General features: G+C 24.5%; 1 pseudogene; it reads left to right on the plus strand.

Moving 5' to 3' along the window:
• The first annotated feature begins 1,864 nt into the window (after nucleotides 1-1,864).
• On the plus strand, nucleotides 1,865-5,619 carry LOC112601634 (annotated as a pseudogene).
• The last annotated feature ends 11,209 nt before the right edge of the window (nucleotides 5,620-16,828 follow it).

Raw genomic sequence — 16,828 nt, forward strand, 5'->3', positions numbered from 1 at the left:
CATTAAAAACAATTTGTATTCATCTGTTTTATGTTATGGTGCATTTAACATTACCTACCGTTATTCCCGTAACAGTTGTGTACTGAATTGTTGGCGAGAACATTTTCTGTGCTTCACAAGTTCACAATAATGTTTGCCATCAAGTTTTAACGGTTTTATGCGCTACATACCCAAACAGTCATCACTACGCATCGCTAGTGGCACAGTACGATCATCAGTGCAGCCGGTCCGCGTATCAATAGATAGCGTTCAGAGCGATTAATCATTACGACGCACTTATACATGATATTGTGTCAACTTAATTATTATACACTCGATAGAAAATAGATGAAATATTATTCCTTTACATACAAAATATAAAATTACATACCTCTTTAAGTCATTGCTACAGATGTAACAATACAAAACACCGAAAAACCTAAAATTCAGAACTTCAATCAAAATAAATGAAATATGCATAATTTAAAGGTCATAGATCAAGTGGAATAACGTCACCCAATTAACAGCGCAGCTCGTCTAAAAATAATCAACTAGTACCCACCCATCCAACTATTCAAACGAATAGTTCGAGGTTGTAATTTCCCTCCCACCTTGTAAAATATATGACACTACTGCACGCCATTTAACATGCATCAACTTTAAGTATTTATTTATGTAGCTATCAAACTACAGTGAAAATTGACGAATTTAGAAACTACCACAAAAGTTTAAAAGTAGATCTAAATGATCTAATCTATAATTTGTCAACTGCAACATAATTACATACTTTGCCTATAATTAAAAAGTGTATATACATTTTTTACGAATATGAAGGATGTAGTATAAAAAAACAAAAATGTAAATTACTACGAAATTTATGACGGATATTTAATTGATCGGCAATTATTATTTTAAACATTTAAAAGTCACGCATAAATTATATTGAAAAGATAGTCAATCGAGGAGCTACCGATACAATTAAATGACGTGTGGCCTTAGTACATTTCACTTGTACAGCTAACAACTCAATTGAACAGTGATAGATAGACAAAATAACACGCATTAAGACTGTCAATGCATTCTAAAAAATTTAATATTTACTTTATTATTATAGTTTTAACATTTTACGATAACTTACAAGCAAGTGTTTTAAATCATGTAATTGAAAATTATTTGAAATTGATGTTTAATAACATTGTATACAATGTTTATAGGTAAAACAATCTGTAAATAATTAAATATATTTATTCACGTAAATATTTGACAAAATACGGCTGAAAAATAATTATATAGCAATATAATTACTTGTTGTTTTTCATAATTATAACGATAAAAACTATTAAGATGGACATTCACCAATGATTCACACAAAATATTCCGGAAAAATATCACAAAATAATATCTGCTGGTTAAATATATGAAATTGATATTTAATAAAATACATCTAAAATGATTACTTTGATAAAAAATAGGATTCATGGTTTATTATTAGAAAATTCATAATTAATATTCAAAAATATTAACAGATATTTCTTATAAAATTTTAACCATTTATTACAATCATAGATATTCCTTCTATTTATATAAGAGAATTTCACTATAAAATAAACGTTTAAAATAACACAATACAGTGATGAGTATTATCATTCTAGTTAAAATTTAAATATAAGAAGAAATTAACGCAATAACGCAAGTATCTAAACTCAATATGATATTGTAATTTATTTTTATTAAATAAAATATATACCTATATATATATTTATTCAAAAATAATTCTAAAACAATTTCAGTAAAAATCATATTACTTGTAAATTTCACTGTGGATATAAATAAAAACATTTCTAATAAATTTGATTTAGTATATAATGAATTAAATACAATAAAAATGGATCACCAATAAATTATAAAGTAAGTGTTAATTTTATTAAATTATCATTAAATATCATATCATGATAATAATAATTAATAATATTATTACACAGCTAACAGTAATTTTTTAAACTAAAAATACTATAAAAATAGGTATTATTATTTCAAACTTATTTTTATTAATCTGTGAGAAGGTTTTTTTATTTAAATACCAATCGTTGATATAAAAATTACCAAAATCAATTTATCTTTATATAACTATGTAAGCTCAACATTTCAATAACTTTTCAATCAATAAATCTTAAACTATAAAATCGCAAATTTTCCTCACTATTTTAAGTATTTGAAATTTCTTGTAATATTTGTTTTCCTAGCCCAAACAAATTTACATCAAACTTCTATCTATTAATGTTTTTTCTATAGAAAAATTAAATCTATATAGTAAAAACGCTTAGGATATTCGCAAAAATGCATTTAAGTATAAAAGAAGTGTAAACACAAACACCTTGAAATTGAACGTGGAAGGTGAAATGTTACAGTCTATTAGGAATAATTACATAAATTAATATCTTATAGTCTCCAAATCTCCATTTATACTTTATATTACACTAACATTTGGATAATGCAACTCATTTGACATAATTTTAGCTAACAACATTTAAAAAACTTATTGTTATTATATTTATTTTTTATTTATAAGTAGTTAAAAATATTTTTTTATAAGTAATTCATTAGGAACTACTTATAAATATAATCTGAGGATGAAAAAATAACATGAAATTAATGTATGACTCAATTGATTCATAAAGGTACGTTTTTCGGTTTTATATACAATTTATGAATGCCCAACTATGTAAATTTTTATCAGGTAAAGTTATATCATTCAATTTTTATGTTACAAAATACTTAATTTATATCTTTTTTTAGGAAATATGAAGCATTTTTAGCACTATTTAGAAAATCGATTTTGATACAAATTTTTATTTCATCTTTAACACTCATTTTAATTTGGGTTATTTACATAATGGTAATATACAGAGTGTTCCAAAATGATTCATTAAAAAATCATATTTATTGTAAAATTTGATTAATCATGTTAGAATTAATTTTACATTTTGATGGATTATTTTAAGTTTTAGGTACAATGCTTATAAATGTTCAATGTGACCCCCTTACTTGCACGACACACATCTAAGCGATATTCAAATTCCTCATAAACCTGTTGAAGCATGTCGACTGTAACCAAGTTGATGGCGTCTGTAATGCGACTTTTCAATTCGTCAAGATCTTTTGGAAGGGGAGGTACATAAACAATGCTTTTTATGTAACCCCAGAGATAAAAATCACATATGTAAGATCCGGCGAACGGGGCGGCCATGGACAAAATGTAGCGTCATTAGCACTACAGCGACCGATCCATTTCTGTGGTAGCTGATCATTAAGAAATTCGCGTACTTCTAAGGACCAATGTGATGGTGCTCCATCTTGTTGCAAAATGAAATCATCTCCATCGGCTTGCAGTAGTGGGAATAGCCAATCCTTAATCATTTGTAGGTATGAAGTTCCTGTTATTGTGTTCCCACCAAAGAAAAATGGTCCATACACTTTCTTTCTGGAAACAGCGCAGAAAACGTTAAGTTTGGGCGAATTCCTTTCATGTTCGACAACTACCCGTGGATTCTCTAATCCCCAAATTCGCACATTGTGACGATTTACCTTCCCATTCAAATGAAAAGTGGCCTCATCACTGAAAATGATACGATAGAAAAACTTTTCTACCTCTTCACTCTTCTCAAGAATAAATGTACAAAACTCAATTCTCTTTTATATATCACCGTCATGGAGAGCCTGCAACAATTGAATTCTGTATGGTTTAAGTCTCAGGCGTCTCCGCAATACACGCCAAACTGTTGTCGGTGATATTGCAAGTTCCCTGGATGCTTGACGAACTAATTTCTGTGGACTTCTTACAAAACTTTCTCGAATTTGTTCAACATTTTCATCCGAAGTTCTTGGTCTACCTGATGACTTCCTTTTACACAAGCAACCAGTTTCTTGGAAGGTTTTATGCCATTTTCGAATACTCAGGGCTGTTGGAGGTTCAATTTTAAACTTTCGACGAAAATCACGCTGCACGGTAATAACAGACTCGCACTTCTCAAAGCGGAGCACACAAAACGCTTTTTGTTGCTCGGTCGACATTTCGACAACAACTAATTAAGTTACGTCACTAACGATTACGGTGCCGAATTTAACAACTAGATAACTTAAAATAAACTTAGTTATCTAATCTTTCCATTAATACATTGGTCATTAACCTGCGATTAACCGTTGCCGAACTATATCAGTTCGTAATCGGATGAATCATTTTGGAACACTCTGTAGTTACATATAACTTACATTTAATAACATTAATTATATCATTTTAACACAATTCAATATAACTCTTAAGAAACTGTGTAAGTTTATGGGATTATAATAAATTAATAACAATTTGCAATGTTTTTTAATTCCAATTTTTTATTTAATCATTTGTATAATATATTTACATATCATCAAACAAAATATTTAAACTATATGAAAAATCGTTTCAAATTGTCAATTATACGTTCGTAAAATAAATAAATATAACTTAATGAAGAAATATTTTTAATTACATTATTTGACAATTTTTTTGTTTCAGAATTTATCTGGAGTGAATGGATTTGTGGTTACGGAAGTACCAATAATAAAAATGGTAACCTTAATTTTTGCATTCTTCTTTCAGATATTTATGGTGTGCTATTCATTTGAAAATTTACATAGTCAAGTAATTTGAGATGCATAATAATTTAAATTTTATATAATTTATTTGTTATAAAAACATGAAATTCGTTTAAAAAATGTCTTTACAATGTTTGTAGTCAATGTACATTGTAATGCATGTAATTTTATTAATTCTTCACATTTCTAAACTATAAATACCAATACACTAAACAATGTAAGACATTAATTGAGTTCAATAAATTATAAAACCACATATTTAAAAGCTTTTATAAAATATTCTTTTAATTTTTGTTTTTATTCATTGAAGAAGGATTCCGTCATATTTTCATTGTACAGCAGTAATTGGACTAAAATGGATTTGAAATGCAAAAAACTAATATTATCAACAATGAGAGTGAATGATGCAAACTATAAAAATTAAAATTTACAACAATAAAAATTATTAACTTGGAATTTTTTTTTAAAGTAAGTACACACTAATATTGTTAATATTTTACTGATTTTATAAATCGAACGAATTTTTAGAATAAATAGCTATTACGGGTTGTTATTAATAACTTTTTGATGAAAATAAATAAAAAAAATTTTCAAGCTTTATTAAAACTTCTTTAAATGTTTACATCAATTTTTATATATATATATCATATCATTGAAATGTCTACTAATATTATTATTTTGAAAACAAAAAAATAATAAAATGTATTTTTTAAATATTGAAATAATAAAATATTAATTTTTTTTTAAAAAAGTTGTTATTTATTTTTATTGCTTTTCAGTTTCTAAATCAGGAATCTTCAAGAAACCCAAGAATATATAATCACGATTACGAAAAAAAGTAAAATATGAAAAATGCATATTTATTCAAATCCAAAAATATATTTTTTATGAATCACTATAAAAAAAATTCAAATTCGTCGAAAATATATGTTAATTTGTATTATTTTTTTATTACAGTCATTGGGTAATTGCTACTTTATTATTTCGGTTTTAATAAATCAAATCAGAACATTTTTTTACATTTTTTGTATATTTGATAACAGTTAAAGAGTATATAGAATAATAGAATAATACGATAAATTGTTATTATAATATAAACTATTCAACAACAAAAAAAAAAAAAACTAAACAGTCTTCTTGTGTTTATTTCTCATTCGTAGGCATATTTACACAATATAAAAATAGTCATTTATACACTGTTAATAAGGTAATAAGGTACCTAAACCTATTAGAGTGTAAACTCAACTAAATTCAAATGTACTTATGTATTTATAAAAGTTAAATAAAATATAAAAATGTGTAATAAAAAAAAATTCATTACAAAGTCATGACTAATAATAAAGATATAGTACACTATTACATAAAAAAAACTTTTTTTTGTAGTACACTTTTCGGAAAATGTAATACAATACAATTTCGTAAAGTATAGTTTTTTTTTATGAAATGGCTAAATGGAAAGTAATCCTCATTTCCTTTTCTCGGCCTTCATTTTAGTCCACGATTTATAAAGACGCTTATGATTCATAATTAATATATAATATAATTTAACCATGTATAATATACGAAAACTGAATTAGCAGTATTAACACATTAATACAGTAACAAGTAGATAAACAAAACGTTAGGTCTTCAGCAGTTTACAACTATCAAATTCATCAGTATCGAATATTCAATTTCTGCATCGATGGTCATATATATTTCTAAAAATCACAATAAATTTCAATGTAACTTATGTATATTACACAAGTTCATTGTAATTTGGCGTTGGATATGTTTATAATTATTTTTTTCAATATGAAATACCTAAAAAATAAACCACGACAGAAGTGTAGCCAAATTGCCTACTCAGGAAGCCGTATTTTTTTAAGAATTTTAATATCTCCAAATGGCAAATACGGTTCAACGTGAATTCACAGTGATCATATTATTATTATTACAATGGAAACAACAGAGTTTAGTTTTGAGACCTTAGTCCATGAATATCCGTTATAGACTTACCACTAGTATACGTATGTATTTTCAAAAAACTTCAATCCATTTCTTTTCTTTTTGCTATTTAAAAATATTAATTTTAATTTTTCCCAATTTTTATCAATCTAATAAGCGCATCGTGAGATAAAATTAATAATTATTTAAATCAATAGGTGTAGAATTATTTTAATTGTAGGATGATATGTTGAATGTTGGAAAATCGATTGTTAAAAACCATAAAAATTACATTGAATGCATTATTTAGGTACTCTATTACTAGAAATAGAAATGTATATATTTTTTTTTTTTTTGCAATAATGAGTGATGTAAAGAAATTTTAGATTTTTAAATTTGTAAATCATAAAATAGATATATTAGGTTTTATACTCAAATCAGATTACCATTTCCATATTTCATTACTATTAAATAGTTTTCATATTTTTATTCATATTCAACTGATTCAATTTAGTTGTTTCAATTTACCAAGTTTTATAATTTAAGATAAAATTAACACAAATATCATATCTTAGAATTACTACAAAAATATACGCCATATTATTTGTTAAAAAAAATTTTTAACATATTTTTCCAAAAAAAAAAAAAATTGTGCCCAACCTTTCAGTAGTATTAAACAAACCATAAATAATATTCTGTATAATTATAATAAGGAAATATTATATAAAAAAAAAAAAAATTCTAGTAAATTTATCGATATGGAAAAAAAATTGTTTAACATATTACACATAACGTATACCAAAGGTCACCATTTAATACTTTTTAATTGCAACATTAGAATTTAAGTACATGTTTTTATCATAAAATAAGTATTATTTTAAAATTGGATATAATGAGAACATTATTTTTTTTCTTATTTATCATTAACTATTGTTAATAAACACTAAGAACATTATTATAAATACAAATATTTAGAAAAAATTTAAAATAAAAATTAATTATAAAAACAATAAAAATAGAAAATTGTTTAGTGATATTACAAATATTTAAAAAAATATATTCTTTGTCTGTGGGCCAGATAAAATTTGTTCGCAGACCGCATACAGCCCGCGAGCTGCCATTTAATGATCTTTGACCAATACACTATTGATGAAAAATTAATACTGTGTTAAAAAAAGATTCTTAGTGTTCAAATCGTGTAACACTTCGTCATTATTGTAAAAATATTTTTTATACTCATAAATGTATTATTTTTATTGACAGTAATGTCGTTAACTTAGTGAATATTTATTAACTAAAACACTAAAAAAAACTTAAGTATTTATTATCAAATAAAATGTAATTATAAAATGACGCATAACAATAATATTACTAAGTATCATTTATTTACTCTAATGAGAGAAAAATTAAACCATTACTTATAATATTATAGCTTATGGGACAATATTTTGTATATTAATTTTTTTTATACTTTATGGTTTTTTTATTCGAAGCAAGACTGACAAACGTAACTTATTATATATGGTAATAATTGAGGTATTAATTAATATGATAGTATAATCTCACAAATATGCTTAAAAAAAGTGCAACAAAGGTTCAAAGATGATTTAGGTTATAATTTATTGGAGTAATGGAGAAATATAACTCAAAATTTTAAATTAATTTTTTTTTTTTTTAGTTACATATAATAATAATTAAATTATTTTTCTCTTCTAAATATTAAACTTCATATTTTTTTTATACTTCTATAATAGACTTGAGTTATGTAAAATTTTGATCACTTGAATTTTTTGTCACTTTTTTCGATCACTAGAATTTCGGCTACTAGATTTTCGTCTATCTCTCTAAAATTATATTTATTTTATATTTTAGTGAAACCATTTTTAAGAATAGCACTACTATTCTTAGTATAAAATAATATTTTTATAATTGAAATATCTGTTCGATTGAATTTTGAATAAAGTTAAACAAAATCTCAAAAATTTGAAAACATGGTCTTTAAGTATATTTAAAAATGTCAAAAACCCGGATTTAAAAAAATACATCATTAAAGGACAATTTGGAAATAGCATATTACGCTTGATGAATCATCCTGTAAAAAAAAGAAAAAGTTTTGAAGTATAATACAAATATATGTATACATAAATATATATTAATATATACATTATACATAATATACTTTTACTATATATAGTAAATAATTTCAAACATTATTATAATATTATAGAATAACTCAAGTATTAAAATAATAACAGTCTGTTTATAGAAAGAGAGTATTAAATTTTGAGTCATATATGTTAATACGATATGGTGTATGTTATTACTACAGTAATAAATACTAATATTATTATAAATGCAATGCTTTCGGAAACATTGTTATTAATCTGTTGTAATCTTAAAAGTAAAACATATTACTTTAGTAAATATATCAATAAAAACATTATCACTTATTGAAAAAGACTGATATACCATCATCGCTCAAAATCTTTGTTCGTATACAATTGATGTACTATTAAATTTAAATTTATCATACCAATAATAATGATTCATTCGGCACCTAATATACCTTTTGAACATTAGTACCTCTTTTTTCGTTTATTACAGAGTTAATTTAAATTTAAATTTTCGGAATATTCAGCATATTAGATGACTTTTTTTCAAATAGGTACTAAAATTTACCAAGATTTTATATGACATTAAAGAAGTGGTATGTGACCGAATAAAAATTCATTTTTAATTAGTAAGTATATTGTTTGGGTACAATTCTATTTATCTTTTTCAATTAAAATTTGGATTAGTAGTTTTTGAGTAATTCAACAATGTATGCTAAAGATGATTTTAGATCCATGATGATTTTAAAATTAAAACTGTTAATAATTAATCAATGAATATTTTATACTTTTACTGAATTAAATATTAAATTAAATTTATAATTTTATAAATTCATTTTCTAGAACCATTAAGCCTAATGTCAATATTTTCTTAAAAATCAACAGTAAAAAGGTTGGTTTTCATTAAAAAAAATTAATATAAAATAAAATAAAGGAGTGTAAAGATGATTTGTACTGAAAATTCCATACATTTTAATTCAAATAACTTCATTATTTAATGAAAAATGGGGTCTATATTCTAGAATGATCAGTAAATTTCCCTGTATATATATTATACCTATATGTGTATTGTGTAGTGTGTACATAATAACACGACTTAGGTCTGTGGTAGATAATTCAAACATATTTCCATTAGGCGAATAATAACTATAATAATTATTGCTTTAATATTCCAGTTAAACCGAACAAAAAAAAAGACAAACAAGCAAGCAAGCAAAACAAAAATTTAAAATCCACTATAGGTACCTAATGATGTAATATTGTTTGTATTTCTCGGGACAGCTGCCGTAGTATGTGGTGGTATACATTATATATCGTTATATTTCAGTGTGTTAATAACAGACCGCATTGTGTTCGTTTGTACATTTACGCGTATTCGTGAACTATTAACATCTCTACGTGATGAGAAATTCGAATAAAACTTTATACGTGTTTTTCAACATCTCCAATAACATTTCAAAGATTTATTTCCCGTCTACCTTATAAAGAACTGCTGCTATACTTACTTATACGTAATTCGAAAAAGTGTAAAAACATTCCTTTTACGGAAGACAGCCAAAATGATATCATTATTTCAACTCTGATTAGACGATTTCAATGTTCCACACGCGTTTTTTTTGTTTTTGGACTTTTGTCGATTGTGGACCACTATATATTATAATTAAATTAAATGATAACAGCACGATTTCTAATTGATTATTTGTATGTATTATTTTATTTTTATCGTAGAACTCAGTTAAAAAAAAATTATAAGAACATTTTACAAACTAGGAAATGTTCTAAATTGGATAAATGTATGAATATATGTTCTCTGGTACTCAATACATCTTAATGAGTATTATTCATATATTTTATACTATTATTAGTACAAATTTATTTCATATCCATTTGATTGAATGTATAAATATTAATAATTTGTTTCTATATTTTCTAGATTCATTATCATATATTATTATGATTATAATAATTATAATAATTGTTAATATATCATTATCATTATATATTAACAATTATTTGTCTAATGTTTTTTTTTTTCAACAAAAATACCAGAATAAGAGTTAAAACATCTTTTTTACAACTTTCCAAATAGAAAAATTTCTCACAACAACCTTTTAAAATTAAAATTAATACGAATAAGCATACCCTAGTCTTTCATGGTTTTCATTCATTTTATCGGTATCTATCAAGAGATTGGTGTATATTGTACATACTCACCTGAGCACGATCAAATTTTGTCAATATTGTTTAAGTGTTTGGCTTTGACAATCAAAAATATTCCTAGATATAACGTTGAATATATTTTATAATTAGTAATAACTTGAGCGTGGATTTATATGCAATCGCATATTTTTTTTCACTTTTTGGATTTTTGTCAGTTATCTTCGCGAACCATAATAATTTAAATCTAATAATGATTTTTATTTTTGCATATTTATGTATAATTAATGATTATTACATATTTTTACAAAATTCGAAATGTATTGCATTTTAAAGTAAAATTGTTGCTTTAATCATTTAAGTAATTAGATAACTTATTACTTCTTCACAATATACATAATATCAAATTGTAAGCAATAAGCAATAAGTGCATAATGGTTTTTTTTTTTTTTTTATGAGAGGCTGATACTTTGTTGTACAGAAAAAACTTAATTAGGATTCTTTATAATTTTTTATATTAATGGCGTAGATGTAAAATATTTTAAAATGTTGTTAATATCTTTATAAATACTAAAGTTTTAATACACATGGTTATGTCTACGTATTACTCAATACAATCACAGACCACTAAACGTATTTTTAAATTGTCCATAAAGTTCTGGGAAGTTTATAGCCAGCTATTCTCCTTTAGCTACGTTTGTAATATATGTTTTTATTATTGAATGTATATTATGTAATACTGTTGTGAGCAATGATTTAAAATAAAGTATACAAATAAAATTGAAGAAATGCTACAGAGTCCAGACGTATTAAACCACGTGTACTGTTGCACTATCATATTTAAATTATTTACCCAGAGGTAACTTTTTATTTTTATTTTATTTAAAATCGTCTCCAAACAAGACTACAGAGATTAATTTATTCATTGTTTATTTTGAGGTACATCAAATGTGATACACGCGTGGATAGTCACAATTATATATGGCGAACGTTACTACCTATACAAATACAAACCTTGCATGCAGTTAATTTGTTTTTATTGATAAGAGTTCTTATAGTTTCTACTATAAGAGGTATATTTTATTTATTGTATTAACATTTTGGACTGAATACACCATAAATGAGTTTTACATTGAGGTGGTGCAAACAAAAAAAGATCGAAACAAATAACGATGCTCTACAAAAACTTAAAAAATATTACTTTTTTCTTTAATTTAACGTACTTATATTTAACTTAGTGCATTGAAATAAAAAAATTCTCAAATTCCCGTTTTCACACACAGTGTGAATCCACAATCCAGCACATGGTTAGGTACATTAGATTCTAAACAAAGCGATAAATTTATTGATTTTACAATGGTATTAAATGTGTTTTATATGTGTCTATAAATATTTTTCAGAGAAGTAAAAATGCGTTGATTCTCAAAATGGGAGTCGTTTCTACTAGCAAATTGGATCTAATAAATACCTTGATGAGTCAAAAGTAAATTTTATAATCAGGAAAAATGGAAAATGAACAACCGCATAGATACTTGAATTAATTATTTTTTTTTTTTTTTTTAGATGATAAAGTTTTCAAATTTTTCAATTTTTTTTTTGAGCTGTTTATAGGCATAGTAAACTTTTTAATTTCCTTTTGATAAAAGTCGAAAAAAATTGTTCATTGAGTCAAAATCCTTGAAAATTTAATATGAAATCTCATAAGAGTCTGCAATTTTTTAAATGTTCCTTCCTTATATAACGACCTTATTATTAAATCCTTAGATTATGTTTACTATTTAAGGGTGCTCTGAGGGATATTTCTGATTTATTTTCTTCAAATAAGAATGATTATTATTCCTGGAAATTGTAAGATGGATAATTTAAAAATAAATAAATTTTCATTTGAAAAAATAATTTCGTATCGCTATGGGATATTTTTTAAATAATGTAAAAAAAAGTAGGTATTACGTATAACATAAAGGTCGTAAAGAAGATTAAAATTTATTATTTATAGTAATAATCTATTGCTTTGTATTTTATATATGTTGTGTGTCAGTATGTATATGTGTGATTGATGTCTGTGTAATGACATATATAACATTAATCTATTGCAGACAAGTTTACAAAATATAACTAAATGTTAATAAATTAAATAATTACAAAAAATTATCTGCCCGTACCTATATAGTCTAAGTATCTATATCGATAAGTCTATGTTTTTTGATATAATTATTTAATTATATAATTTATTTAGTTTTAAATATTTGAGTTAGTTCATTTAGTTTTTACGAAAAACATTATATTTATTATATAAAAATAATACTTAGTTTATTTTTTTACCATATTTATATTAAATTAATTTACTTTTTCAAAATGTTATTGCGTAGGTATAATAAAATAAATAATGTATGCAAGAGTTTTGAATATCTACCTACCACGAATTTTTTTGAATTGTAGTAAAATAAGTTAAATAAGTAATTATTATTATTATTATTATAAGTATTTATTATTTATCTATCGTTACAAAAAGTAATTTCCTTAAAATTTTAACTTTCAATATTTATGAAAAATAGTTCTATTTGTTTGATTTTTAGATTTTTTGGTTCAAATATTTTTTTTTTTTTTTAAAGACAATGGGCCTCACTAAAAATGGACTACTTATAATAAACATTTTATCAGTTATTATTTAACCTTTAGCTATAAAAATTAAAGATTTTGTAATTTTTTTACTACAAAGTACTTGTAAATTGTCTATTTTTATTGTTTTTAAATATTTTAACTTCAACTTTGTATAAAAAAAAAATATGAAAATATATTTTTAATCATTTTATACAGGTATAAAAAATTTATGTGGGACCAACCTTGTTTTATATTTCCAAGAATTTTTTTCCAAAGTATATATTTTTTATTGATATTTATAGAAAAAAAATTTAATTGCTCGAAGGGGGTTTATGTAATATTTAGAAAATACTTTTATCTGAAGAGAATTCTAACTTAAATATTTGGTTTAAAAAAGTCTAATATAATATTATACTGTTTTTCATTTTTAAATTACAAAAAAAAAAAAAAATTGATTTGGTCAAAAACTAATCATGCTCAACGTTGAAAATCGAATTGTTTTCACTGCTTTGAAAAAAAAATAGCAGTTATAAAAATTACACATCAGTGTAAAATCAATACATCCATTTCTCAGCTCAAAATCTAAAATAAATTGTATGAGTAATACAAAATTTTAGTGGGTACTTATTTAAAATCAAGGTCATCAGGTATGCTTAACATTTTAAACACCAGAATTATAAAAAATTCATTATCAAAGAAAAAATTGGGGGGTAGATATGTTCAGTGAATCATCCTGTATATATATACATAAATATATAGGTTAATATTATGCATAAGTGTGTGTGTAAGAGAGAGTGTAGACGAGACGTGATTTAAAGGTTACTATGCAATATGTCGTGTACAGCGTGTATATAATTTAGTACGAAAAAAACGAAAAAAAAAATAATAGTTGTGGGAACGTTTGTCACCGAACGATGGAAATAGAGTGATTTAAGGGTATATGTGCGTAAAGAAAGAGTGAAAGAAAAGGTTATACGTCGTATTATATATACACACACACACACATACAGTCATATATATAATATAATATATTGATGACAGCAATAATGGAAAATGTGAAGGAAAAGGAAAATAGTAACTTTTGTCGCGTGGGCGAGCATTCAATTTGGCGCATATGTAAAAAAAAACCCTTAAAAACGTAGTGGACCAAAGCGACAAAAGTATAAAAACTCCAACGGCATATCGTGCATAAAGAAAATATACCTATATTCCGTATATGTATGTTTCATAAATGGTTTTCAAATATTCTAAAATAATAAAATTTAAATGTTGTTCTGGTTTTACCGATTATATATCCGCACAAATGGACGTCATAAGCTTTTTTATACCTTAACGGTGTACTAACCATTATGAACAAAAAAATACTAAAAAATGATATTTATATATTATATTTTGATCAGTTATTAAAGTTATATGTTTTGTGTGTGTGTATAATATAATAAATTCCGGTCATAACTAGATATGTAATAAATATAATATTATAGTATCCAATAAAATACCATTCATTACTTGTTAACCTCTTTATAAATTAAAGGGAGTGATACTGAGGTCTAGTGTGTGTATGTGATAATTTTTTTTAAAAATATATAAAATAGATGTAAAAATTAATCTATTACTGCTGTGTAAATAAATAATAAATTATGACGTAATAGTATTAATTACTACAATTTTAAAATCACCATAGCTCCCAAGTGTTTTCAAATCATGGACCTAATAATATTCTCAGGACTCAAATCAATTAATACAAAAACTGCTCGTTCCATATTTGATTTTTATCTATATACTAGCTGGTTCTCATTCGAAAAAGAAGATTTATACCTCTTCTCACTCTTAGATAAAATAAACAATCTCAAGAATTTTAAAATATATTTATAAATACCAATATTTAAAAACTTCAAAAACCATAATTTGAATAAATGTATTATTTTACAACATAAAATTGGGGTTAGCATGCTTAGTGAATCACCAAGTATACTTTATAACTTATATATATAAATAGAGAGAAAGATCCTATTTTTTCTTTTAAAATACTACCAGATAGCAGGTTAATATCCAAAAATGTATTCTTTATGATAGTCAAATTGATTGCATTGCACTAAGTTTGAGTATTAAGATTTTTTTTTGATTTTTTCCACCTCAGCCCTTTTAAACCTGATGAAAAACTCTTCTTGTAACACCGACCTCTATTTAACTCCATTATATACATCTATTAATTATATTACATCATGTTTATAGAAAAACGCACACACACAAACATATAATATATATATAAGTATGTTTATGCATTATACATACATACATATATAGGATACAAACAACAAGTATAAAGGTTTATTCGGCTGTAGATGATTTATGACATCCGATCTTGTACGGTCGTCATTTCACTTATTTTTCACTCCGGGCTTCTCGTCTGAATTTGGTCATTCTTTTTTCTTTTATATTTTTTTCTCTTTTTCTTGGTCTATCATCGGCCACTATAAAAAAAAAAAATGTCCATCGGTGTCGTTATTTTAGTGACCTACTTTAGAAATTACATTATTCTACCCACATATTGGTGTAATAATTTAGGGTAGAATAATATGTACTTAATATAATTTCTTAACTCACCAAATGCCTATATAGTAGTAAAATTTGCTTTGTTATAATATAATATAATATGATATAATATAATTATTATGATTGCCATTTATAATAATGTAATTACTGAACGAAAAATTATTACCACCTTTCCGTCTTATTATACATTTTTATAATTTCGAATTCTATTATAACATTTATAACTTAACTCCGATGCAACAGCAACGTTCCCATCAAAAATGTAAAAAAAATATCGAATATATAAAACTTGTCGATATCCACGATCTATGGACTCCGTTCGTATAATAATTAATAATATATTAATTTAATAAACAAATACGTTAATTTCGAGAATATTAGCCTCATTACAACACACGTAATTTTGCAGTGTATTGTTGACGGTGATCCACCTAACCTATGTAATAATTACATATTAATATATTACTTAAGTGATTTTTTTTGATATTTAAATCTATCAAAAAAACTTCAACGTCTCTGTCGTTTTGGTAAAAATAAAACTATTCAACTTAGTTACTCGCGTATTTACTTTTCTATAGAATGTAAATTAACAACCAACAATGAGGCGTTGAATATTGTTATTGCATTATTTCGGTTCCAATCGAAAAATCGCTATACAAATAATTGATTGACAATAATGGTTAATGAAAGTTAATCATGTTATGTAAATTCAATTTTCTGGGTGCAGTTTTTTTTTTCATCCAAGTTATCTTTTCAGTTCTATATTTTTAGTTAATTTTAAAAAATAGCATAGTATTTCATTAAGGAGTTTCATTTGCAATTTAGTTTGTACAATGTCAATATTATATTCAATATATTTTAAATGA

This window comes from Melanaphis sacchari, unplaced genomic scaffold (genome assembly GCF_002803265.2).
Source record: "Melanaphis sacchari strain LSU unplaced genomic scaffold, SCAv2.0 Contig7_pilon_pilon, whole genome shotgun sequence".
Taxonomy (NCBI): Eukaryota; Metazoa; Arthropoda; class Insecta; order Hemiptera; family Aphididae; genus Melanaphis; species Melanaphis sacchari.